The sequence below is a fragment of the Mesoplodon bidens genome (genome assembly GCF_964165515.1).
Source record: "Mesoplodon bidens genome assembly, chromosome: 5".
NCBI classification, from domain to species: domain Eukaryota; kingdom Metazoa; phylum Chordata; class Mammalia; order Artiodactyla; family Ziphiidae; genus Mesoplodon; species Mesoplodon bidens.
In genome coordinates this window covers 9,895,817-9,921,772 of record NC_138161.1, presented here as the reverse complement: position 1 = coordinate 9,921,772, position 25,956 = coordinate 9,895,817, and the positions used below count along the sequence as shown (strand labels likewise).

The 25,956-nt window shown below is 42.3% G+C and overlaps 1 protein-coding gene across 9 annotated transcripts in view; it reads right to left on the bottom strand.

Annotated features, from left to right (window-relative positions):
- The window catches only part of SETD4 (SET domain containing 4), a 431,158-nt gene that overhangs the window by 286,915 nt on the left and 118,287 nt on the right, over nucleotides 1-25,956 (bottom strand). The window contains exon 14 of one of the 9 annotated variants that reach the window (XR_014015960.1): nucleotides 10,588-10,609. The exons of the other annotated variants lie outside the window; for them this stretch is intronic. The gene's annotated coding sequence lies outside the window, so the exon portion shown is untranslated. Of the gene's footprint in view, nucleotides 1-10,587; nucleotides 10,610-25,956 lie in introns of those variants that run through there. 9 annotated transcript variants of the gene reach the window in all.

The window sequence follows — 25,956 nt, the reverse complement described above, 5'->3', positions numbered from 1 at the left end:
AGAAACAAAGACCCAACACAGCAAAAATAAATTAATTAATTAATAAACTCCTACCCCCAGCAAAAATAAATAAATAAATAAGTAAATAGAGTCTCTTATTGTTACTTTTATTAATAACATGGATAAAGATATAAAGACGCCTTACCAAGCAGGCAACTCTTACAGTATTTTTGCAGGATAGAATTAAACAGGTAAACAGAAGATAAAATATAATAAGGGTAAATAAAAGTCCTGCATTTAGACTTTAAAAATCAATTTCATAATTACAGGATGGGGAAGCTTTGGTTTGTTGGCATGCCTGTCTCCCCGACTAAGCTGTAAGCCTTTTGTGGGAGAAAATTGAGGGGATTTAGGTGACAGCGAGCTCACAATGAAACAAAAGCATGAAGAGACACACACTGTAAGTGGCATCCTGACAATGTAGCTTAAGATCAGGATGGTGAGGGAAGTCAAACCACATAATAGGAGTAACTCCTGAGAAAATGAGTGGCTTCGTCTGGAGAAGAAAAAAGCTCAGGGAAGTGATACAAACTTAGGGGCAGGTTAGCAACCTCATATATCTGAAAGGCTGTCACGTAAAAGAAGAGATAGACTTGACTCCAGAGGACAGAATTAGCTTAGATGGGTGGTAGCTCCTGGAAAGCTGACCTCCATCAGTACAAAAAACACCAGAGCCATTGCTCTCAACCTTGGATGTTTATTGGCATCATGGGCGGAGTTTTAAATAATACTGACACCAGCACCCTCCCCAGAACAATTCTATCAGAGTCACTGAGAGTGAGCCCCAGGCAGTAAGGATTTTGTTAAGTTTACCAGGAGGTTACATCATACTGCCGTGATGGTGTATGTTGGATTGACCTAGCTGAGTGAGCCAACTCACAAAGAACTGACTTACCCATCACCAGAGGGGTTCAAACAAGAGTCAGTATTGTGATTACGGAGAGATCCTGCACCAAGTGATGGAGCAAATGAGCCTTGAGACCCACTCCAGGACCCAACAATTCAAGGGTGGAGATGATTTGATCTCATCAGACAACAGAGGACTCAGAGATTCCTCACTGCCAAGGGAGCTGTGCCCGCATGTTCGGGCTGTGGTTTTTTCCTCTCTAACCTCCTGGAACAGATAGCTTTATTCGCTCCCCTCTGTAACGGGGATCTCTCAGCATGGACTTCCCTGCCCAAATGGACAGTTTGAGTCAGGGAATAACCTGTTTGGAATGGTTAAGAAAATGGAAAGTTTAGGGGACAGAGAAAGAGAGAGAGAGAGAGGAAAGGAGGTACTTAAGCCCATGACATGCGTATTTGAAATTCTATGACCTTATTTCCACAGAGGCTCTCTTATCTCCTCAATTTCTGCCCATTGAGTCCCCAACCCAACTCCAGCTCTTTATATCAAGCTGAATTGTTCTCTTTTTTTGAATCGCATTCTCTTCAATGCGGATAGCTAGTGTTGCCCACAATTTGCTGTTGGCAAAGTCCTCATGAGGTATTTCATTCTCAAAAGTCAGAGACTGGAGCATGAACTACCTAGTCTCCGCCCCCTTCTGAGCTCTCCAGTTCTATTTTTAGACCTTTCTATTAATGAAGTGCACTAGTGGATTAAAACATTCCAGCTGTGTTACCAGCAGCCCGGAAAAAGAAATAACAATTTTGGGGCTTCCCTGGTGGCGCAGTGGTTGAGAATCCGCCTGCCAACGCAGGGGACACGGGTTCAAGCCCTGGCCAGGGAAGATCCCACATGCCGCAGAGCAACTAAGCTCGTGAGCCACAACTACTGAGCCCGTGATCAGCAACAAAAGAAGCCACCGCAATGAGAAGCCCGTGCACTGCAACGAAGAGTAGCCCCCGCTTGCCACAACTAGAGAAAAGCCCGCATGCAGCAACAAAGACCCAATGCAGCCAAAACTAAAAATAAATGAAATAATTTTTTTTAAAAACACCATTCACTTTATTAAAAAAAAAAAAAGAAAGAACCATTTCTTTTGGCAGATCATACACCTGCCAAACTGGTATTTCACAAACAGAATCCTTCTTCATTTTCTTAAACCTCCCATCATGAAAGAAGACACCACTGCAGCCCTGCAGCCCACATACCAAGAGCAGATATCTAGCATATGTCAGGTGAATATCTTATTTTTCCACATGAACTTGCTTCACTGTTTTTCTATCTTCAGATATGGGTCTCCCTCACACTGAGCATTGACCAAGACAGGTGGCCAAAAGGAGAAATTTTCTTGTAATTTGAATACAGATTAAAGAGGGGAAAATTGTTATAAATCACAGCACTGTCTTCTGAAGGCCAAGTGCTTATTATAAAACTTTCCCGGTTCATTTCAAGCAACTGTTGAGCTCATCAATGCTTTATTTGTGAAAGCAAATGCCTGGCCTTACAAAACATCTATTCAAACATCAATGACTCAGAATTCTGGGACTTTCCTGCTTGTCTGGGAATTATGTTTATGATACAAATGCCGGGTTAATAAAAAGCCCGGCTTTCACACGTCAAAGACCTTTACAATCTTAAAGAAAGAGGAAAAACGAAAAAAGCTGTACTTGGCTGCTCTTTTTTGCTATGTAAATGACATTTGTGAAGTTTCACTGTATTTGAAAATAACCAATCAGAGGATTTTTAGGGCAGTGAAACTACTCTGTATCCACTATAATGGTGGCTACATGTCACGATACATTGGTCGAAACCCATAGAAAGTTCAGCACCAAGAGTGAACCCTGGTGTAAAGTATGAACTCTGGGTGATGATGACATGTCAAGGTAGGTTCATCAACTGTAACAAATGTATCCTCTGGCCAGGGCTATCGGTAGTGGGGAAGCCATGCGTGTGTCAGGGCAGGGGGTATATGGGAAATCTCTGAACCTTCTACTCAATTTTGCTGTGAACCTAAAACGGCTCTAAAAGGTAAAGTCTATTTTAAAAAATTAATAACCAATCCTGTTGGAAGAAGGTCTTCCTTAGTGCACTCATGGGCTCTGAAAGAATGCTTCCTTTTGAAACACAAGAAAGTATGGGTATATCGGAGAAGGTTACCTTTGGAAGTGGGAGATTTTAGGGTAGATTGTTACTCCCTTGAGATGTTTACACCTGATGGTCTCCCGACCCTGACATCTCTTCCCCCAGGTCTTTGCATGACTGATTCCTCCCTGTTACACTGAACTCAGTTGAAATGTCATCTCCTCGGAGAAGCTGCCCCTCCTCTCCTCCCTCCCTCATCCACCTGAAATAGCTCGCTCTTGGTGTCACACCAGCATGTCCCCCTTCCATCACTGCACCCCAGTTCTCCTCGTGTGTAGTAGTTCTTTGTCCCTCTCCTTCCACATTAAAGTTTTCCCAGCGCATTCTGTAATATTTCCCGAGAGCCAACAAACTGCCAAAGTGAGGTGTCTGCCTACATTACCAGGATGCTGCCCAGTTGCTACAGAGGAAGTCAGACCAGCTGGCTGCCACACGCTGTTTTCATGGGGCACCAGTGGCCTCCTTGTGGCGTGCTACCAGGTGGGCATCTAGGGAAGGAGAGACCCAGGCAGCTCCATCACTGCTGGGAGGGTCTCAAGGAGGAGGTGCGGACAGACACGGCTGACCCAGATGTAGTACTATTCCCTGTCCATAAACAATATGTCCTTACTGCTAAGAGTTTCTGTGAAAGACTCTCCTCCCTGGCTTAAATGCAGTCTTGTCTCCTCCAGCTCAACCTAAGAGGATTGTGCCTGAAAACCATGGAAGCTGGTGACCCAGGAAGCTAGTGGGGACTTGCCAGGGACCAGTGAATCAAAAATATAATCACAGGGACTTCCCTGGTGGCGCAGTGGTTAAGAATCCACCTGCCAATGCAAGGGACACGGGATGGAGCCCTGGTCCGGGAAGATCCCACATACTGCAGAGCAACTAAGCCCACGAGCCACAACTACTGAGCCCGTGAGCCACAACTGCTGAAGCCCACACATCTAGAGCCCGTGCTCCACAACAAGAGGAGCCACCGCAATGAGAAGCCCGTGCACCACAACGAAGAGTAGCCCCTGCTCGACACAACTAGAGAAAGCCCGCACGCAGCAACGAACACCCAACACAGCCAAGAATGAATGAACGAACGAATAAATAAATAAATAGGTAAATAAATAAATAAATAAAAAGCCAAGCATTCGAGGCCCTTTAAAAAAAAAAAAACTAAATGAGGCAATTGATAAGCTCACAAGTCTCCCAAGCAATCAGTGGAAAATTTATTTGGAGTTTCCATGATTTGTTTGCCAACTCCCAAGAATACACACACACCACACACACACATGCACTCACACACAGCAGCATCCAGACTTCTACAGCTCCAGATCTTAACCTGGTTAGGTGAGACTTGCTAAGTCCCCTTGCTGAGATGGGACTTGCCTCTAATACGTTTCTTCCCAAGATCCATTTTCTGTGTCACCTCCCTTCCCACATTCTACTCCTCACCACTAAGCTACCAAAAAGTGTGCAGTGGCTACAGCCATGGTGGATAAGCCAGGAGACACATATGTTCCCAGGGGATTTATTTGGCTTCATCAGTGCATTAGAACACACACAGGGGAGAAAAGTGAGCAAGTGCAAGGGAAAAGTTTCTTTGATCTTCAGTCTGGAAACAAAACATATTGACGTGAAACAATGAAAAGCCAGAAATGGCAAACGAGAAACCACAGCTTGACTCTCAGAATTAAACATCATTATCAAGTTGTTGTAGGTCCCTGATGGCCCCTAAAAGCTCCATTTCAAAACAAACCAAAACTATGGCTGGAGCTGAAGAGGCTCTTATAATAGGTGAGTCCATGGCCTGGGTGCGAGAGTCAATGTCTTACTCAGCTCCCCTCACCCAGAGGCATTAACACCTGCAAGCTTCACCCGAAATAACTCATTGCGGCCACTCTTTTTATCTTGGCAGCCTCTGGGAGACTTTCGCCAAGGTTCTGGGCTCTTTCAGTCAACATGACCAATTCCACATCCTTTTATTAATCACTAACCATTTCCCCTTGTAGTCAGCCCTGAAACCCCTGCTTTGATCTGCCTGACATGTCACATGGTGTGTGCTTCTGAACACAGCCTCTCCCATAGCTGACCAAGAACTGGCAGGCCTGGCTGACACACACACAAGCAAGGGAGACATTTCCTGGAGACACTAGAAAAAGGGGAATTCTACCAGGAAATCAATGGCCATAAGCAGAGAATTTATTTTGTTCATTCCTTCTTTATTTATTGATTGACAGCCCTTTGGTATAGGCTGAAAAATCAAATTTCAGTGGCTATCATAAACGCCCTACATCCCATCCAATTAGAGGATCCATAACTTATTTAGTTCAAGAATTGACTGTGATTCTGAAAGTAAATTCTGATGAGCTGAATTAGGTGCTTAACCAAGAAGACTCACAGACAGGCCTTCTGGCAGCTTCCGTTAACTTTTCCAAAGGCACCAAGGCGTCTGCTGCTCCTAACCAAGTCAGAATGGCTTGTGATGAGATGCCTGTCTTGTAACCAAGACAAAGGACAAGAGCAGATGCCCTTCAGACAGATCCACCTTCTTCCTTGGACCGCTCTCTATATAAACAGCCTTTATGATCTTTCAAATTGGCATAACGATAAACCAGAAGCATTTCCAAAGGCACATGTACAACTCCGTTGTCTCCCTGGAGCCTGACAGCAGATGCTTCCAGGGAAATCTGAGGGTAAGCACTGTACTGAATTTAACAAAAGTAATTGAATTTTTGGAGCCCACCCCAAGGATCAAAAAGAAAATAGCCATTACCAGCAAGCATCCAATCTTACATGAGCTGAAATTAGCCACGTGATTAAAAACATTAAATAACAAATGATTTGCCTTTATTAAATATTTAGATCATTTCTATTTAACAAAAATGTGAACGTTTTTTCTTTGCACAGCTTAAGATGCAGGTAAGCTAAAGCTCATCTTTACTTCCTCTTGGCAACCCCTACACATACAAGCCAGTCTTGCCTATTCCCCTGCAGTAAAAAAATACCAAGTCGACTCTGCTTCTGCTGAAATTGCTGTCTGGTGCAAAGATCAAAGGGGCCTCTTGCCCCTGCAGATTACTTGTCTATAGTTCCCTGGCTTCTCAGTGTGGTCTCAACTGCTCCCACTCATCCGGGGCTGCTCCAGAGTTAGCAGCCACCTAGATCTTCCAGCTATACCACTGGGCTTGTAATGACAGTAATTGCTAGTCTGTCAAGTTACCTCCAACCAAGAAGGAAAATGCCCTCCAGACACACTTCTCAGGCCCACATGAAGAGATAGGAATGAATTCAATAAAAGAAAATTATCCAGTCCTGTTTATACAATGCCACTAAGACCAGGAAGCTTTTTTTTCTTTTTGTTAATAGGGATATTAAACACTGCTGGGCCACAAAGTGGGGCAAAGGTTTTATGTCTGTTCCCTCAAGTGTCCATGTCCTTGACTTGCTTTGACCACCAGAAATCCACTGACAAGCAATAAGTCCTTGAGCATTTCACATCTCTCCAAGGTATTGTTGGGCTGGGGATGCCTTTGGAAGGATACCTGCGCAGGCGAGGGGCCACCTGGGTTCTTATCCAAAGTGAAAGATGTTTCATCTCATTCCTTCTCTACCTTTTCTGTTTAAATTTGATCCTTTTTTGTTATTGTAGAAAGACGGGATTGGCATGGCCAAGACCTAGGATGTAAATGATTGTTTTGGTCTTGTTTCTTACCAATAAAGCCAACTGGATAATTAGTCTGAATAAACATTAACATGAACCTTTCAAATATATTATCCATTAGCATCTATACAACTTCAGAGTTGTATGTATATGGTAGATTATAATGTTATATGATTCCACAGAGACGGGTTTAAAGAAGTGATATCTTAACTAGTAACAAAATGTATCTCATTCATTAATTTAATCAAGTAATGTGCATCTACTTTAAATTTACGTAGGATATGTCCTAGGAAATGGGTGCTAACTAGAGTCTTTTGTCCCTCAGCTCCACTCTCTCCCTTCTTTATTCTCCCATCTGGCCTTGGGGCAGAAAGCCTGAAAACCACATTTCCCAGGTTCCCTGGCCAACCAGCCCCCTGTTGGGTTCTACCAATGGGAGGCACCAGCAGCAAACCGGAAGGTGAGCGGAAGGGAGATGCTATTTTTCCACCTTCTTGCGGTGCTTCTGGCAACGGCGGCGGCAGCAGCAAAGGCAGTGCCGTGGCTTCTGGGTTTCTGCTAAGTCAGCTCAGTTTTAGCAACAACAGTTTCGTGGCCAAGAAAACCAAAGCTGAGAGTCCCGCCATGTTCCTTGTGGCTTCTTCAAGCCTAATACGCTACCATGTGTAAAATAGCTAGCTAGTGGGAACCTGCTGTATAGCACAGGGAGCTCAGCTCGGTGCTCTGTGATGACCTAGATGGGTGGGTGGGATGGGGGGTGGGTGGGAGGGAGTTCCAAGAGGGAGGGGATACATGTGTATGTATAGCTGATTCACTTCATTGTACAGCAGAAACTAACACAACATTGTAGAGCAACTATACTCTGATAAAAATGATTAATTAATTAATTTCTTTTGAAAAGCCTAAGGGGATAGTGGCTTCCCGCAGTTACTAATCTTTAGGTAACCCTGCCTCCTCATTTTTCCTCCTTCATCCCTCTCAAATCATGTACTGCATATTCTCTGTAGGAAGCACACCTCATTTCACTGCACTTTGCAAATATTGCCTGCTTTACAAATTGGAGGTTCATGGCAACCACGTGTTGAGCAAGTCTATCGGTGCCATTTTCCCAACAGCATTTGCTCACTCCATGTCTTTGTGGCACATCTTGGCAGTTCTTGCCATATTTCAAATTTTCCCATTGCTATTATATTTGTTATGGTGCTCTGTGATCAGTGATCTTCGATGTTACTCTTATGACTCACTGAAGGCTCAGATGATGATTAGCATTTTTTAGCAACAAAGTATTTTTTAATTAAGGTATGTACGTTGTTTTGGGGGGTATAATGCTATTGCACACCTAAAAGACTACAAAATAATGTAAACATACCTTTTATATATGCACTGGGAAACCAAAAAATTTGTGTGACTCACTTTATTGCAATATTCACTTTATTGCAGTGGTCTGAAACCAAACCCACAATATCTCCAAGATACGCCTGTATCAAATTCCTTCTCTGAGATACCTACAGTGGTTTCTAACAGAAGATTGCACTGATTGGAAACCGATCGGTTCACCTTGTCATACAAAACATTTATCCCTGTAAACTGCATTTGCAATGAAGCAAATTTTAACCAGATGTTTAAAGATGATGCTAAAGTCATTCCATTCAGTCTGCCAAGTCCATGGCAGAATTAGGAATAAAAGTGTAATTATATAAATTCTCCTTCTAAGACTCCATAAAATAGGCAGTGAGTGGTGCAATCCCTTTTCCAAATAGCTTTGGTTTGGATTTTATGCTTGTTGGGTTTGGGTTTGTCCGTGTGGGTCACGTGCTGGCCTGCTGCGGGATCTCAGGATTGTCACTGAGTTTGCATGGCTATTCCCTGACCTAACGAGGCAGATATTGGATGCCAGAGCTTTGATCCACGCACACGCACAGGATATAGACACAAGAGCTCCCCAAACCAGCTGGAAAGAGTCCCCGTGGGAATGCTCCACGACATATTAATCAAAGTCAAATGGCAGAGCAAATTGAACTGGTTCATTAATTATGAAAATTCTCTCACAAAGTGACATCTTGTTAACTATGTGGAAGCTTAGCACATTTTCACAAGGTCCTTGCTGTCTACTCAGATCTAAAATGTCGCATTTAGTAATAAATAGAGGAGGTTTTTTTCCTTGTTGAAGAAAAAAAGCTCTTTTATGCCTAACCCACATCTAAATATATACTTGTGTGTTTCCCTATGCCCACTATGCTGTGGATAGAGGTAGCGAGCTGATAAAAGAATGTTTACAATACCAGAATGTGTTTTACAAAGATGTATAGGAGGAATTAGGAAAATAGATGTTGATTATTTTAAAACCTCTAAATCCATGTCAACTGCCCATACACCTGGGCTTACTGGGGAAATTCGGCTGTCGTACCAAAAGCTGGCCTTATTTCTCTATGAATGCTGGCAAAAATAGTGAGAAGAATCTGTGCCTTCTCTCCACTATCATTCAAAGGAACTTCAGTTCCTTGGGTCTTTTCCTCCTTCAATATGTGGGGATGAGCAGTTTAAGTGACTAAATGTTCCCTTTCAATATTCAGACCTTTTACATACATAAACTGAGACAGCCATTAGACACAGTTTGACTTACCTCCTATAAGTCTCTTACCTCTCTATAAGATGGGTGTCTCATCTACCCAATCTTATGACAAGGCCTGATCACTGGAAATCCTTTCTAGATCAGTTAGGTTACTGATTTGGCTGCTGTAACAACGGCCAAAGTAACAGTGTCTTAAACTGAGAGAAGTTTATTTCTTTCACATAATGGTCTAATCAGAAGTATTTAAAGAGTACTATGCCACCCCAAATCATCAAAGTCCCATCTCTGACTTCCTCCTCTGTCATTCAAAATACATGGCTTCCATTTTGCCAGTTACTGATACGTGTACACCTAGGCCAGTCCACAGAGGCCAAATAACAACCCCTGTCCACAGCCCCTCAAGGTCAGATCCCATTGGCCAGAACTTAGTTTCGCGGCACTCCTCACGCAAGAGAATATGGGAAAGTCTTTGTCCTGGGCTGCCGATCGCTCCACAGTACTAAAGAAGGAGGGCAGTGACTGGCCACCTCTGCCACGCTCTCCCTTTTGTTAAGGTGCATTGTGTCCCTAAGTACTGGCACAGGGAAGGCACAAAATAGAAAATTGTTAAATAAACAAATGAGTGGATGAAATCCTTAAGGGAATGCTAATTTAAAAACAGATATGAGGACAGATTGCTAGGATGTCCATGGTTCATTTCTTCATCACTCTCTCAGAAGTGAAATTTAGGTTTAATTAGATAATTAATCCTGCCCAAAATCTTAGCAGAAAAATAGAATTCAACCATTCATCTTCTCAGGTAGGACCTTAAAGAAATCATTCTATACACAGCAAAATATATATATTTTTAAAAGCAACAACACACAGCAAAACTACTCTGTTTGACATCATAATGGTGGATACATGCCATTAAACCAAACCCATAAAATATACAACACCAGGAGTGAACTGTAAGGTAAACTATGGACTTTGGGTGATTTTGATGTGTCAGTGGAGGTTCATTAATTGTAACAAGTGTAGCACTTTGGTGGGAGATGTTGATGGCGGGGGAGTCCATGCATGTGGACATGAGGGGGTATATGGGAAATCCCTGTACATTCTGCTCAATTTTGCTGTGCAGTAAAACTTCTCTAAAAAAATAAAATCTATTTCTGAAAAAAGCAAAAGAGAAGTCTTTTCAGAGCACACTAATAATGGTTCCATGGTATCTTGCCATGACTGCGAATGACTAGACGGGTTGACCTGCCACCTTACATGACATCCTCTTCTCCCCAGTGATTTCCCAACAATCATGGAAGGTTAGAAATGGCAGGGACCTTCAAATGTCATCGAAGCCATCCATCTGTGTTCAGATCCTGATGTCACCGCAGGACTGGGAGAAAACAACATCAGAACGAAACTTCATGACATGATCTCATTCACATGCAGGGTCTGGATAACATCACTTCCACTTTAAATAAACACTGAAAAGGGAAGATTATCCAGTCAGACGACCTTAGATGCACTATATTTGTGGACTAGGCGACTGTAACCAACAGTCCCAGGAAATCTGGCATTTGTTTGGAAAACACGTCTGGATTTTGAAAGGGCTCTGCATAGCACCTTCAGTGTATGCCCAGAGGTCTTTGAGGAAGCGCACTCATAAAGAGGATGCGACTGTGTGAGGAATTTTGATTGATGCCACTTTCATGCTGCAACTCTTGCTCAAAAGGGAAGTTAGTCCAGTTCCCCTTTGAAACAGCTTCTCAGCAGCAGGTGGCCACCAACCACTCAGAAGGCAGGCATGTGAACGCAGCTGTCTTGAAATTCCACTGTTTTGTAATGATTCTCCCTTAATCCATTAAAAGGGCATGAGAGGGAGGGCAGAGAAGGTCGATTTTTAGTAGACAATAGTCTCTTGGAATTACAAAACTCAATATATCATGGAGACACTGGTTCTTTTCTCCCATTTCAAATAATTGTTATAAAATACTTGAACTAACTAAAAGCTCAGTGTTGGAGACCCCTCTGTAATTAGCATGGTTTGGAGGAGGAGAGTTGAGGAGGAAGTCCATTGAAAATAGTTTGGAGTAATCTATTAGGCAACTCTCTACACTTTTCCACCATAATTTTCATTTTTCCCCTAATGAGTTCTTTTTTTGTCTCAAGTTTCTATATTTAGTCTGGAAACCTTCCAGACTGGAAGTTTTTTTTATAACTTCCTTTTTAATTGAACTATAGTTGATTTACAATATTGTGTTAGTTTCTGGTGTACAGCAAAGTGATTTAGTCATATATATATATATATATATATATATATATATATATATATATATATATATATATATTCTTTTTCAGATTCTTTTCCGTTACAGGTTATTACAAGATACTGAATATAGTTCCCTGTGCTCTACAGCAAATCCTTGTTGTTTATTTTATATATAGTGGTGTGTATCTGTTAACCCCATACTCCTAATTTATCCCTCCCCCCTTTCCCCTCTGGTAACCATAAGTTTGTTTTCTATGTCCACCAATGAATTCTGAGTCTCCAGAAATTAGAAAGACTATTTCTCAATTTACCTGGGCAGTAATCCATTTTAATGAAACTAAGTCTGGAGACTAAGGGAAACTAGATAATAATAGAAATAACTGTGCTAATTTTAAAAAGAAAAGAAAAAGAGCAAGGTTAATGTTGGTTATGGTAAATATTAATGAAAAATATGTGTTATTCAAGGTAGTCACTAAAAGGATGGAAATATTTTCAAATGTGATTCATTCCAATTGAAACAGGAAGGAGAGCAAAAACATCAGCATCTGACAAGGCAGTTAACCTCACTAAGTGCCCCCGTGGGGAGGAAACCGCCCTCCTCCCAGTGGGGGGCTGGACCAGCTCACTCCAACCAGCAGCCTCTGGAGAAAGAGTCATGGAAACACACACACACACACACACACACACGCGCGCGCACACAGAGAGACTACAGCCAGCCAGAGACTGTGAAAGAGAGAGGGGCTACACCAACCCCTTCAGGACCACAGCAGCCAAAAGATATCCTTCAAGAAGGAAAGGGATCACGAAAAAGAGCTGAAGGTGGAGGTGTTGGGGGCAGTCCTAGGCACTTCTGGTTTTGCGCTGCCCAGCTGGAACAGATTTTTGCTCAAATAAACTTACAATTTTTTAAAAGAAAAAGAAAAATAGTTAATGGATAACTTAGGTCAAAATCTTGTTGGGAGAGGGTTGACCAGTTTTCTGGATTCAGGGGTCCTGAGACAAAAGCCTAAATGTCATCAGCAGGCAATTCAGGTAAGGAAGCCAGAACAGACTTGGAATGAAAGGGAATGGGGCCCCCCAGGAATAACACACTGTAAATGTTCAGGCCTTGGGGATTTGCAACTTGAAGAAAATGGCCAAAAGTTACTTCTGAAAGCTAGGAAAATGTACAGAAAACACAAGCATCTAAAAAAGGAGGGTTATGAAGTGGGAGAAAGGGATGACCTTGGCTTCCATGAGTCTATGCGCCTACTTTTAATTTCCTTCACTAAAAAAAAAAAAGTTTGTGTAATGATACTTTTAAAACCCGTAAGTAGAAAACCTAGCTTGGAAATAATCAGTGTGAGCTGGCAGAGCATAGATACAGTAAGACCCCTACATACGAACCTTCACATTGCAAACTTTCAAAGATGAGAATGTGCGTTCACATGGCCAATCACGTAAGTCAGTTCACGTGCCTGGCGTACATTGTCACGCATGTGCATCCTCTACAAGCGGTTGTGCTTTTGTGTACTTACTTTTGTAGCTTACTGATGAAGACCTGACGGAATTGGAGGCCCAGAGAAAGGACGAAGAGAGACAAGAGGAAGAAGAAGTAACTGAATAACAGAAGAGATTCACGATGCAGGAAATGGCAAGGGGATTTTCTTTATATGAGGAGGCACTGTTGGGACTTCCCTCGTGGGGCAGTGGTTAAGAATCCACCTGCCAATGCAGGAGACATGGGTTTGATCCCTGGTCTGGGAAGATCCCACATGCTGTGGAGCAACTAAGCCCGTGCACCACAACTACTGAGCCTGCACTCTAGAGCCTGTGAGCCACAACTACTGAGCCTTTGTGTCACGACTACTGAAGCCTGCGCACCTAGAGCCCGTGCTCCGCAACAAGAGAAGCCACCGCAATGAGAAACCCACTCGCCGCAACTAGAGAAAATCCGCGCACAGCAACAAAGACCCAACGTAGTCAAAAATTAATTAACTAATTAATTAATTTTTTAAAAAGGAGGCACTGTTAGTTTTTGAGGCACAGGACCCAAATGTAGAACGGTACGCAAAGGTTGCAGCAGCCGTTCAGAATGCAACCCAGTGCTACCGTGTCATCTTTGATGAGAAAAAAAGAGCTACTACCCCAACATCACTGGATTGTTTTTTTCAAGAGGGTAGATAGAATTGAATCCAGCAAGGAACCAGAACCTGTGCCATCAACGTCAGGCGAGAGTGAAATTGCAGCTGGCCCTCCATCTCCTATTACTGGCAACCCTTCAGCTCTACCGTCTCCCACCTCCTCTCCCCACTCCAGTCAGTAACTCTTCTTGCCTGTTCACTGGATGCCAGCCCCTGGATGCCAGCTGTTGTACGGTACTGCTGTACTTTTCAAGGTACTGTACTGTAAGATTAAAAATGTTTTATTTTTTGTGTTTGTTTTTTATGTATTATTTGTGTGAAAAGTATTATAAACCTATTACAGCGCAGTACTACACAGCCAATTGTGTTAGTTGGGTACCTAGGCTAACTTTGTTGAACTTACAAACAAATTGGACTTAACGAACGTGCTCTCAGAACGGAACTTGTTCGTATGTAGGGGACTTACTGTATTCTCCTATTTATCTAACTTCCCTGTAAGAGAAGCCATGGGCTCCACATTACGGAAGGGTAAACAGGTGCGGTATTTTAATTTTTTCAAGATTTTGATTTAACCTAATCAAGATATTGGGGTTTAGGGGGTGGAGTCAACTACCCTAGGAAGGCGGATCCAGTTACAGACTTGAGGTGCACTCAGACCTAGACCCTTCCTCCTGACTTGAGTCAGCTCAGCATCACCATCCGGCCGCACTGGGCACTCCACCAGGAGACCCTGCAGACCCTCAATGAACTCAGTACCTCCCCTTCTCTCACCCTCTTTCCTCTTTCACTTTCATCTCCCTTCTCCTCTCAACCTTCTCTGCCACTGTCTTCTGCATCTCCATTAATGAGGTCACTACCCATCTGATTTCCAATGCTAGGAATATTCAGGCACATCCCTGACTAAATAACTCTGCAACCTCCCTCACCTATAGGATACAATCCAAACTTTCCCATCTCCATTGAGAAGAGCCTTTCACGTCCAGGTCCCCATCTACCTTCCAAACCCTCCCTACCCTATGCTCCCAGTTCACCCAGGTGTCCTGCGAGACTCCACGCCCGATCACGTTCCAGTGCCCTTGGACACACTCCCTTCATTGGGGGCACCTTCCTACTCTCCTTTGCCTCGGGAACTGCTGCTTCACGTCAAGGTTCTGCTGAAGCATCACCTCTTCTGTGAAGACCTCCCTAAGTCCCCAGGCAAAGTCTGTCAGTCTGTCTTTCATCCTCTTGGGTTTATAGAATAGCACGTGCCCGGCTGACTGCTAACCATTGTGTTTTTGAGACTCTCTTCCCCAGTGAGCGGTTAGAAGGCATGGAGATCTCTTATTCATCTTTGTGTGTGAGCAGTAAGCACCTTAGTCACCTTACCTAACATTGCAACATACACATACACACATCCTGCTGTGTTTTCACCATAGCACTAATGTATACACACTTTGCCTGTTTATTTATGATCTGGCTCCCTCCACTAGAATAAGAGCTCCATGAAAGCAGGTATTTTGGTCTATTCTGTTCTCCCCTCTACCACCAATTCCCAGAATAATACCTGGCATGTGGTGGATGCTTAAGAAATATTTTGATGAATGTGCATCCAAAATGACTAGAATAGTGGCTACCCATTCAACATATTCATTGTTGAATGAATGCAAAAGTCCCACCTGCCTCTTAGAACTTTCCTCGGCTTTCTTCCACCTTTATTCACCTCCTCTGAACTCCTACAATAGCTACAGTGAGGTCCCACTACTCTCAGTACTTTGTTCCATTAATGTATTTTAATCTTGTCTCTCTAAGGAGATTATAAAAATTCCAAGGGCAGGCGCCACATCTTCTAAGAAAGATAATGTTAAATATAACTGGTGCCAGGTGCTTTCAAAGTGATTTATTGTATCACTTAATTGTCTCCCAAACATCTACAAAATTAGTTCACTATTCCGATTTGGCATACAAGGTAACTGAGGTGCCGACGTACCCACATTCTCAAGGCCTTTGAGTAGCAAAATCAGGATTCAAACCAGGTTTGACTCTAACTTCTGTGTTCCTTCCACTAGCCCACATTGCTTCTGAGGTAATGTAGCTCACTGTTCATTTTTCCAAAAATATAGAAAAGCCAAAAACAGAAAAACAATCACCCACAAACTCTTCATCCAAAGACAATCACTATTAACATTTATTCTATGACTTGGTCTTTTTTATTCTACACATTTTTAAATAGTTGTGGTCATACTATATCTAAAAAATGGTTATACCAACTTTCTAATTAGGATTTTAAGTTTGTGTCCCATATTTATAATAAATGTTAGGATATTATCATTATTGTCTGTTTATCCATGAAGCTAAATGTTTTTTCAAGGTTTTCTTAATGTGTACTTTTTCCCTTTGTGAATTATTTATTCTTTCCCTACTTACCTAGTTGAGGTCTTAATAATTTTCTTGTACATTTTATAAAGAATACTTTCTGAAAATTGTTGAGACATTAGATTTTTAAAATTTTAACCAGAAAGAATTGTAACTATGTGAGATGACGGACGTGATGGATATGTGAACAAGCTTATTGTGGTGATTTGTTCACCACATATACATACATCCAATCATTACGCTGTACACCTTAAACTTATACAGTTTATGTAAATCATATCTCAATGAAGCTGGAAAAAAAGAATACTTTCTTACCCATTTTTTCTGAGTTATTTTCTATGCTATTTCTCAATTCTCTTACCCAATAAGTGCCTAGCATTGTGCTGAGTGCAAAAATGAACGTGACATAATAGTGCTGATTAATCATTTAAAATTATTCATCCAACCAAGTGATCGTGGTTCACATCATCAGTAATGTCATATTGATATCATGTCTTCCTGATATGAAACAGTAAGAAAAGCACTTCATCTCCATGGTCTTCTTCCCCAAAATCCATAACCCCGGTCTCACCATGAGAAAACATCTGACAAACTCAAGTTGAGGGACATTCTAAGAAATACTTGACCAGTTCCTTCAGAAATGTCAAGGTCTTGACAGATGAGGAAAGACTGAGAAATTGCCAGAGACTGGAGAAGATTAAGGAGACACAATGACCAAATGTAACGTGGTATCCTGGATTAGATTCTTTATAGAGAGAGGGCATTAGTGGAAAAGCTAGTGAGATCAGAATAAAGCCTGTAGTCTGAGTAACAGTACTGTACCAATGTTAATGTCTTAGTTTTGATAAGATACCTTGTTAGATGAGATGCTGACATTAAGGGAAACGGGGTAGAGAGCATACAGGAAATCTCTGTACTATCTTTCCAACTCTTCTATAAATCTGGTTATTTCAACATAAAAATTTTTTCTTTAAACGATTCACTCTGGATACATAACTAGTATCATTTCACAGAAGAGCATAACTTTACCTGACACAACCTTAGTTCTTTCAACAACCTTAAATGCCAGAATAAAGAACTATTTATTGGCTTCATAATAAATTAGAGGATAGCTGAAACCCAGAAATACAATGTACTGGATGTGAGTTTGCCAAGTTGGAAAAGAGATCAGAAACAAGACTAGCTCAGTTAGACAGGTCAAAAATCACCTTTCTAAGGCGGAAAAAGTGGACCAGACAAACTAAATACAAGGTCCCCTAAAAGCAAAATGGTATATTGGAAACAGCCTGAGTTCTGAAGTTGAATCCTGGCACTGCCATCTCCAGTTGGTTGGGGACCTTAGGAAAGTAAACAACCTTCCAGAGTCTTGGTTTCTTCAAGTTTGAAATTGAAATAGTTATATTTCTTTTATGGGCCTCTAGAGGAGGGATCATCAAACTTTCTTCCTAAGATAAGAAATATGTTAGGTTTTGTGGGTCAGATGGTCTGCGTCACAGCTATTAAACTCTGCCAATGTAGTTTGAAAGTAGCCACAGACAACACTTAAAAGTGTGGCCAGAGGCTCAAAGAAGAGATTAGCTGGGGAAGAAGAAGAAGACAGAGTAGAAGAGATTGATAACTTCCATATGCCACAGAATTCCCCCATTTCATTGCCAGGATGATGGTGAGGGTAGCACTGTCTACAGAGACCTTCATTTCCAAATGTAAATATTGTTCATGTATTAGCACCCTGGGAATACAGCAGCTATAAAGTGTTTGCTGTATTTTTAAATATTCGGTACAATTACAGAGGACAAGAAAAATAAATGGGGTGGCTGAAACCCAAAGGGTACATTACTTAGATGGTAAGTAAGCTAGTGGCTTGTGCAAGGCAGGTGAAATTCATTGATGTGTTCAGTAAACAATGTGTTAGCCATAGGTAGTGAGTAAGCATATAGCATAATCCAGAAGATATGTATATCTTGAAATAGCATAGTCATATAGGATGTATCCAAATATTCCTCTTCTTATAAGCATATCAATCATTTCAGATTAGGGCCCATCCTAGTGACCTCATTTTTTTTCTTTTTTTTTTGGCCATACCTTGAGGCAAGCGGGATCTTAGCTTCCCGACAAGGGATCGAACCCACACCCCCTGCAGTGGAAGTATGGATGGAGTCTTAACCACTGAACCACCAGGGAAGTCCCGACCTCACTTTAATTTAATTACCTCTGCAAAGACCCTATCTCCAAACATGGTCACACTATGAGGCACTGATGGTTAGGCTTTCAACATATGAATTCAACTGGGATGGGGGACACAATTCAGTCCATAACACTTGACTTTTCCAACGTCTAGATGCCACCTGCATTCCTTGGCTCATGGTCGCCTCCTTCGTCTTCAAAGCCAGCAGTATAGCATCTTCAAATAGACATCTAGGGCTTCCCTGGTGGCGCAGTGGTTGAGAATCTGCCTGCCAATGAAGGGGACACGGGTTCGAGCCCTGGTCTGGGAAGATCCCACATGCTGCGGAGCAACTAGGCCTGTGAGTCACAACTACTGAGCCTGCGCGTCTGGAGCCTGTGCTCCACAACAAGAGAGGCCGCGACAGTGAGAGGCCCGCGCACCACGATGAAGAGTGACCCCCGCTCGCGCAACTAGAGAAAGCCCTCGCACAGAAACCAAGACCCAACAAAGTAAAAATTAATTAATTAATTAATTAATTATTTTAAGAAATAGACATCTATCTCTCTGACCTCTGCTTCCATCATCACATCTTCTTCTCTAACTCTGATTCCCCAGCCTCCCACTTTCCTAAAAGGACTCTTGTGATTACATTGGACCCACCAGATAATCCAGGATAACCTCCCCATCGCAAGCCCCTGTATCACATCTGCAAAGTCCCTTTGCCATGTAAAGTTACATATTCACAGCTCTAGGGACTAAGACGTGGGCATCCTTGGGTGCCATTATTCTGCCTAACACAACCAGTCAGCAGGTTGCTTGGGGACCTACAGCTACTGGCTGGACATCTTTCCAATAGAGCAAGGATGTGCTGGTTACAGGCGCCTTTCATCTACTGAACACCTTGTTTAACCTCAGCTCTAGTCCTTGTAAGCACACCATGGACAGACAAGGCTGATGCAGCAGACAGTCAGAACGTAGCTCAGGGTTCCAGAATCCTGGAATTATGGTCTTTCCACCCTGCAGGCACTGGATCCTAAGTGCGTTCATCACCCCATCAATTTCTCCTTGCTTTTCACTGCATGTCTTGAATTGGTTGAATAAATGATGTGATTTGAGCATCTTATGTGGTCTGTGAGCCTTTCTGTTCTGTGATAGCCTGCCTGGTAGGGTCTTAGAGGCTGCCACAGCATCAAGGTCATTTTCCATACATCACCAGCTTTCATACAGAAGCAGATTGTTGAGTCAACAGAACACGGTGAAATTTGATGGAGAAGGGTATGTAAGCCTTAGGCTCAGAGAGGGTGGAGTTGGGTGGAATCCAGCAACGAGCAGCCCAGGATCCCACAGAGGCCTCAGCATCAGAGGACTGGGGGTGACCAAGAATCCATCATGGAGGAGGAAGACCCCGACGGCCAACTTCCCCGGGCACGCTGCCCAGACCAGCCCTGTCCAACAGTGCCCGAGGCTCATGCCAGGCCAGATTCCAGGGCATTGTGTCATTTGAGGCAGTTAGACGCTCCAATGGACATTGAATAGTGTGGGAAATCTGACAGTCAGGATACTAACAGGACGGCCAGGAAAGGAACAGCGAACAGAACTCCTGTTTCTTCTTTTGTGTTGTTTCTGAGCCACAACTTCCATAATTTGTGAAATCCAAAGCAGAAAAAGAATGTTAAAAGACTTGTGCATACATAGGTTTAAAACACTTTCTGCCCTTTTCCCAAAATACCAAAATCAGAAGCATTCCAGATTTCAGGAAGGAAATACATATTTAATTTAATTTATTTTTTTTAAAGGAATGCCATTTGAAAAACATTAAGAGATGCTCTTGTATACCAAAAGCTGACTTTTAGAAATGAATTTATCTTTACTTTAAAAAGGCTTTAAAGAGTAAATATCCTTTTAATTCAATGTCAATCTTTTAAAAATTAAAAAAAGAGCTCTTCTCAATAGTAACTGTCACATTTCAAACCCCTACATTTTGGATATTTTTGGAAAATGAAAATAAAATGTGTTCTATCTGGTGAAGACACGTGGAGTGTTACAAGGACCAACCCCAAAACTCTGCCCTTTAGACTCCAAATTCTAGATCAGGATGAGCCTTGCGTCTGTCATCTACATTAAGCCGCCACCACAGTGATTGGAATAAAGTGTTTCCTTGAGTGATGGGCATCCTTAATAATTCATAGGTGACCACTCACAGGTCCCTCCAAGTGACAGAAGACCCCCTCAACCCTATAAAGCTGGGTAACTGAGCCCATATAATAGGGTTATGAAAAGCAACCTTTTCTGATAGAAACCTTCAGAGTTAAGTTTGCAGGAAATACATGCTACTACTGGTGTAAGACCAGGAGAAAAATAGTTTATTTGCAAAACAGGACAATTCAGGTTTCCTACCCCTAATGTTGTCTTATGTGAAGAGATGCTACATGAGAAACACTTTCCAGACTTCAGGTACAATCCTAGTATCAGAATCCCCTGATCCAGTCCCGAGTTTATAACAAAAAAAACTACCAGCAAATAACCAATAAAACATATAACGAAAAGGATGGAGAATTCTTCCTGAGAAAGTTTGCATTCTGCTTTCATATCAAGAATACAGGTGTCCTCCCTTTAATTCCAATTACAGATATTTATTCTCAGGAATTAATCAGAGATGTGAAAAATGTATATATAACAATATTTATTTCAGCGTCATTTCTGAAGTAAATTTGGAGCAACCTAAGTGTCCACCAATAGGAAAATAATCAAACAAAGTGAAGCACGGGCAAAAGATGGAATAATACGTTACCGTTAAAAGTTGGGTTTTTGAAGAGTAATAATACAGGGGTATGTTCATGATATAATGTAATATGAAAAGGAGGATATAAAATTATAAACACCATCTGATTTCAATTGTGTTTCTAAAATGGTAAGGATTATTACTTTCATGATACTTTCCTGTTTTTTCCAAGTTTTCTACACTGGAAATGTATCACTTCCATAATCGGGGGGGTGGGGAGTATATATTATTCAAAGAAATGGATTTATCCCAGGAAACTCTCCCTTTTTAATGCTTCTGTTTTTTTAATTCTACTGTTTAATTCTACTGTTTTTACAATAGCCCAGCACATGGATGTGAAAAGTGGCTACAATGAAGGCTGCAATGACCACAACCCTGTGGGCTGTTTCTCCCCAGGCCTCAGCATCCCCCATCTAAGACTGCGTCTGCACCCCCAGGGGAAACACTACAGACAGTCCGGGGAACCTGCCCAACGATTTCGGTTACTTTGATAATTCAAAGTTTGACCACAAGGCAGCATTAGTAGAGCGGGTCCTGTCTATTCAACAGCAGACCATCCTGCCCCCAATAATCACAGATAAGCAGTTCAACAAATGTACTCTCCTCCTAAACAACACTTACAAGGCTCTAGCACACGTGTGCTGACACAGAAAGTGCCATCAAAGTGTGTGTGTGCGCGCGCAGGAGACTGTGGGCAAGAGAGAAGGCGAGGGAGAGGAGAAGGGGGAAGGAGAAAGAGAGGGGAAGGAGAAGGGGAGGGGAGGGAACAAAGGGAGGGAGTGTTCACACCAATGACTCAAGGCTGTGCCTGGCTAATTTAAAAATTCGCTGACTCTAAAATTTTCCTAACATTTCCAGGATAGGGAAGAACGAAGAACTAAGAACTCTAATCCCGACTCAAGGAGAATAGCCCCTTCTGTTCCTTCTTCCAACAACTTAACACGAACATCACCAGCTTTGTCTGTGTACACAAGTCGTCTAGAGCACTTGAAACTGGTGCCCAGCGAAAAAGGAGAATGGAGCCCTTCTTTCAACAGGATTCCCTAGACCAGACTGCAGGCGTTATCTGCAGGCATTAATGCATATGCAAATTACCGCTGACCTAGCACGGACACCGAGAGACATCTAGTGACAAGTTGGGTGAAAAACAGGACAACATACAGACCACAGAGGGGAAGCAATGTGCCATCCACCTGCAATTGTACTTTATTCAATAAACTGTTATTAAACATCTAATGTGCTAGGCACCAAGCTAAGTTTGTGGGAATCCGAAGAAAAAGACAAACAAAAGAAGAATTTTCCATCATTTGTATCACATTTGTATCAGAATTTTCCATAATTTGTAAACATCTCTCATTAGAAAATGTCTTTCTTCTGCTCTCTCTATTTATGAAACACAAAACAAAGTCCCACATTCAAAACAGGGCATCTCTCAAAGGAAAGCCAAATTATTTGCTTTCCCATGGTAAGACGATGATTTTCCAAAAGCTCTAGGATTAAAAGAATATTCTGTCAGTAATTCCAAATTTGCAATCCTTGCAAAAGGCTGGGTTTTTTCTTTGATGTTTATAACACTTTCCCCATATTCCCTCTCCCAACCCAGAGGGCTGAGCAGAACAGAAATAGTGCTTTTAAAGTGAGTTTGTATAAATTTTGTTCTGATAAGTTTAGAAATTAATTTTGTAACATTCTTTACTTTAATCAGTTCAAGCATCAGGCTCACAAACTAACCAAAAGAAAATACAAAACTAACATTCAGGGCCTCCCTGGTGGCGCAGTGGTTGGGAGTCCACCTGCCGATGCAGGGGACACGGGTTCGTGCCCCGGTCCGGGAAGATCCCACATGCCGCAGAGCAGCTGGGCCCGTGAGCCATGGCCACTGAGCCTGTGCTCAGCAACGGGAGGGGCCACAACAGTGAGATGCCCGCGTACAGCAAAAACAAAAAAACTAACATTCTGAATTCAGGTCTCCTTAATACTATCAATAGTTTGTACACGGAAACTTTTCTATACTAAGAGTGGAAAGGTATCTCTGTGTGTGTGTGTGTGTGTGTGCATGTGTGTGTGTGTGTTTAATCTCTGAATACCTCCCATCACTAAGAAATATCAATATGTGGAAATTCTAAGCTGTATTTTATCTTCAATTGTATCATAATGTATTGCATATATAAAATGGTACATTGCAAATCACTCCATCATACCTTTCTTTTCCTTGTAAGAGAAGGAAAACAGTTCAGTACTCTGTACCTCGAGCACTAGAGAGGTTTGTGAGCAATCATAAGAAATGTTGGCACCTTTCTTCCAGGGAGGGCCAAAGGCAGTCCAAATCACCAGATCTCGTAAGATCCACATAAGTAAAAGCACCTCACCTTAGAGCTTATCCTACTTAGCGGTTTTGATGAATAAGAAATACAGGATATGACATTCATTTTAAAAGCAAAGACCAAGAAACATAAAATTATTCTGTAAATGCAGTAAGTGAAAATAAGCTTCCCTTCTACGTTATGCACATTTCAGGAAAAGACATAATGTTGGGGATGGGGGAGTCTGGAAAAAAGACAGATTATGAGACCAGCCTGGGTCTTACCATTTGCCATGTGCCCTGAAGGCAGGATGGCTTTCTTTGGGAAAAATCTCAACCCCTTAGATTAAAAGGATGAATAAATCTCGCCAAAATTTTTTAATTAAAAATGTGTTTAACTGTTGCCATTTGGTATATTTTTGTCCCTCTTCATTTCCTTCCCAAATCACCAGAGTCCCATGGCATGCAGCCCTCCCAAACCCCTGCAGCCTACAACAGGGCATCCTGGATGAGCCTCTGTGATCTGTTTTACAGCCCTGCTTCTCTATCCCAGCAGCCTGTGACATTTCTTTCCAGACCTGCATTGCAGTAAGTGCAGACCCCTTGCACGGTACCTGCCTGCAGAAAAGCCAGGGTGGAGAGCACACTACATTTCCTACCTGTCATAGCTGAACCCCTGCCACCATCTCCTTCTCAACAGGTATCTTCCACCTGGCTTTGAATTCCAGCACCACACCAGGCTGAGCCCGCCTGGGGAAGAACTGAGACAGGGCTTGAGTCACACCTGTTTGACCCCATGAGTGCTGCATATACACAGTGTGTGCACGCACACACACACACACACAATCTTTGATAATGATAATTTTCTGAGATAACTGGTCAACACCGCTAGGTCAGAAGAAAGGACCACGTGCTTCCAAATGAAAAATACCCAGAGAAATTACTGAGAGAGGTATGGTAATTAATCACATTGGCAGATACTTTCAAACAGGCTTTCCCTCGTGCCTCCGTTCACGACAGCACTTGCAGGTCCGTATCGGGACCGTCCAGCGGCCCAGCGACACCTGCGTTCAGGCAGCCCTGACTTGTGCTCTTGTTGAAGCCCCTAGTAGGGACCGTCATGCTGCCCCTCCCCCCAGGGCTGCACCCAGGTCTCTCTCAGCCCTGCAGCCTGCTTCAGGGTGGCCATCGCCCCATTAGCCCAGGACAGTCCCAGTTTACACCGGTTAACCTGTCATAATGATTATTAGCACCTTCTTTTATTCTGAAAAGAGTCCTGGTTTGGATAATAAATTTCATGGTAACTCACCTTTGGGGAACATTCTCCGCACCAACACACCTTTCCTATCTGTGCAACTGTACAGTCGGCTGAAAAATGGGACTTTTGCACTTGTGTATTCCCATGATTATATGCCCTGGGCCCATCCATGGTTCCCCAAGGCTGACGTTGGCCGCTTCTAGACCATCTACTGGTCCAAGATAGACTGATCACACGTGTTCTCTACCTTCCCCTTTCCAACAGGTTGAACTCTAATCACATCAGATACACTTGTGCATGGATATTCATCAGGGTCAAACTCTAACATATGGGGTCCTGTTGATTGATCTGTATTAGAAAATAAGATAATGTAAAAATAAGATAAGATAATGTAAGTTAGGGACGATACTCAGTTGTAGGTCATCATCTGTGAAACCTTTTACAGAGGCTTCATTCAAAATTTAAACAGGATAAAATTCACAAACATCATGATTTGCTCATAATCGTTGGTGACTCCAAAGAAGGTCACAGACCTCCTTCAAGTTACTGATGAGAGTTACATTCAAGTGTCTTTAATTTATAAATGTCATCATTATTCTTTCCAACTGTGGACATGTACCTACCACCACTTGGTAGACACCCAAGGAGTACTTGTTGATTCATTTGTTAACAGAAGGGGAACCACTGCTCAGGCCACATTTGCAGGCAGCATTGCAGGGGAGAAGAGCTGAGACAGATGGTCAGACATACCTCTCTCTGCAGCCTGGCTCTACCCTCCTAGTCCTCTTCTACTTTGAAGAGTCTCTGAACCTCTCTGAGGCTGTTTCCTACTCCCTGAAGTAGGGATAAGAGTCACCAACCCCCTAGCATTGTTATACTACTGCACCTAACAAATGAATGGATAAAGAGGATTGTGGTATACAATGGAATACCACTCAGCCATAAAAAAGAATGAAATTTTGCCATTTGCAGCAACATGGATGGACTTGGAGGGCATGATGCTAAGTGAAACAAGTCAGACAGAGAAAGGCGAACACTGTATGATATCACTTATGTGTGTAATCTAAAAAGTACAACAAATGAGTGAATATAACAAAAAGCAGCAGACTCACAGAGAACAAACTAGTGTTTACCAGTGGGGAGGGTGGTGGGCAGGGGCAATTTAGGGGTGAGAGAGAACATAGCCAGTATTTTGTAATACGTAACTGTAAACAGAAAGTAATGTTTAAAGTGTATAAAAATGTTTTTAATTTAGAAAACAATACCGCACTTAAAGTGTTTGATACAGTGCCTGGCATCTAATAAGCTTTCAATCATTATTTTTATCTAACAAATGCACATTGTGCTTAGTAAGTGTCACACGCTGTTCTGAGCACTTTGCAAATACGAATTCACTTAATCCTCATAACAACCCCATGATATAGATAGTAAATGTTAGTACTATCCCCATTTTACAGATAAAAACTGAGACAGAGAAAGTTTAG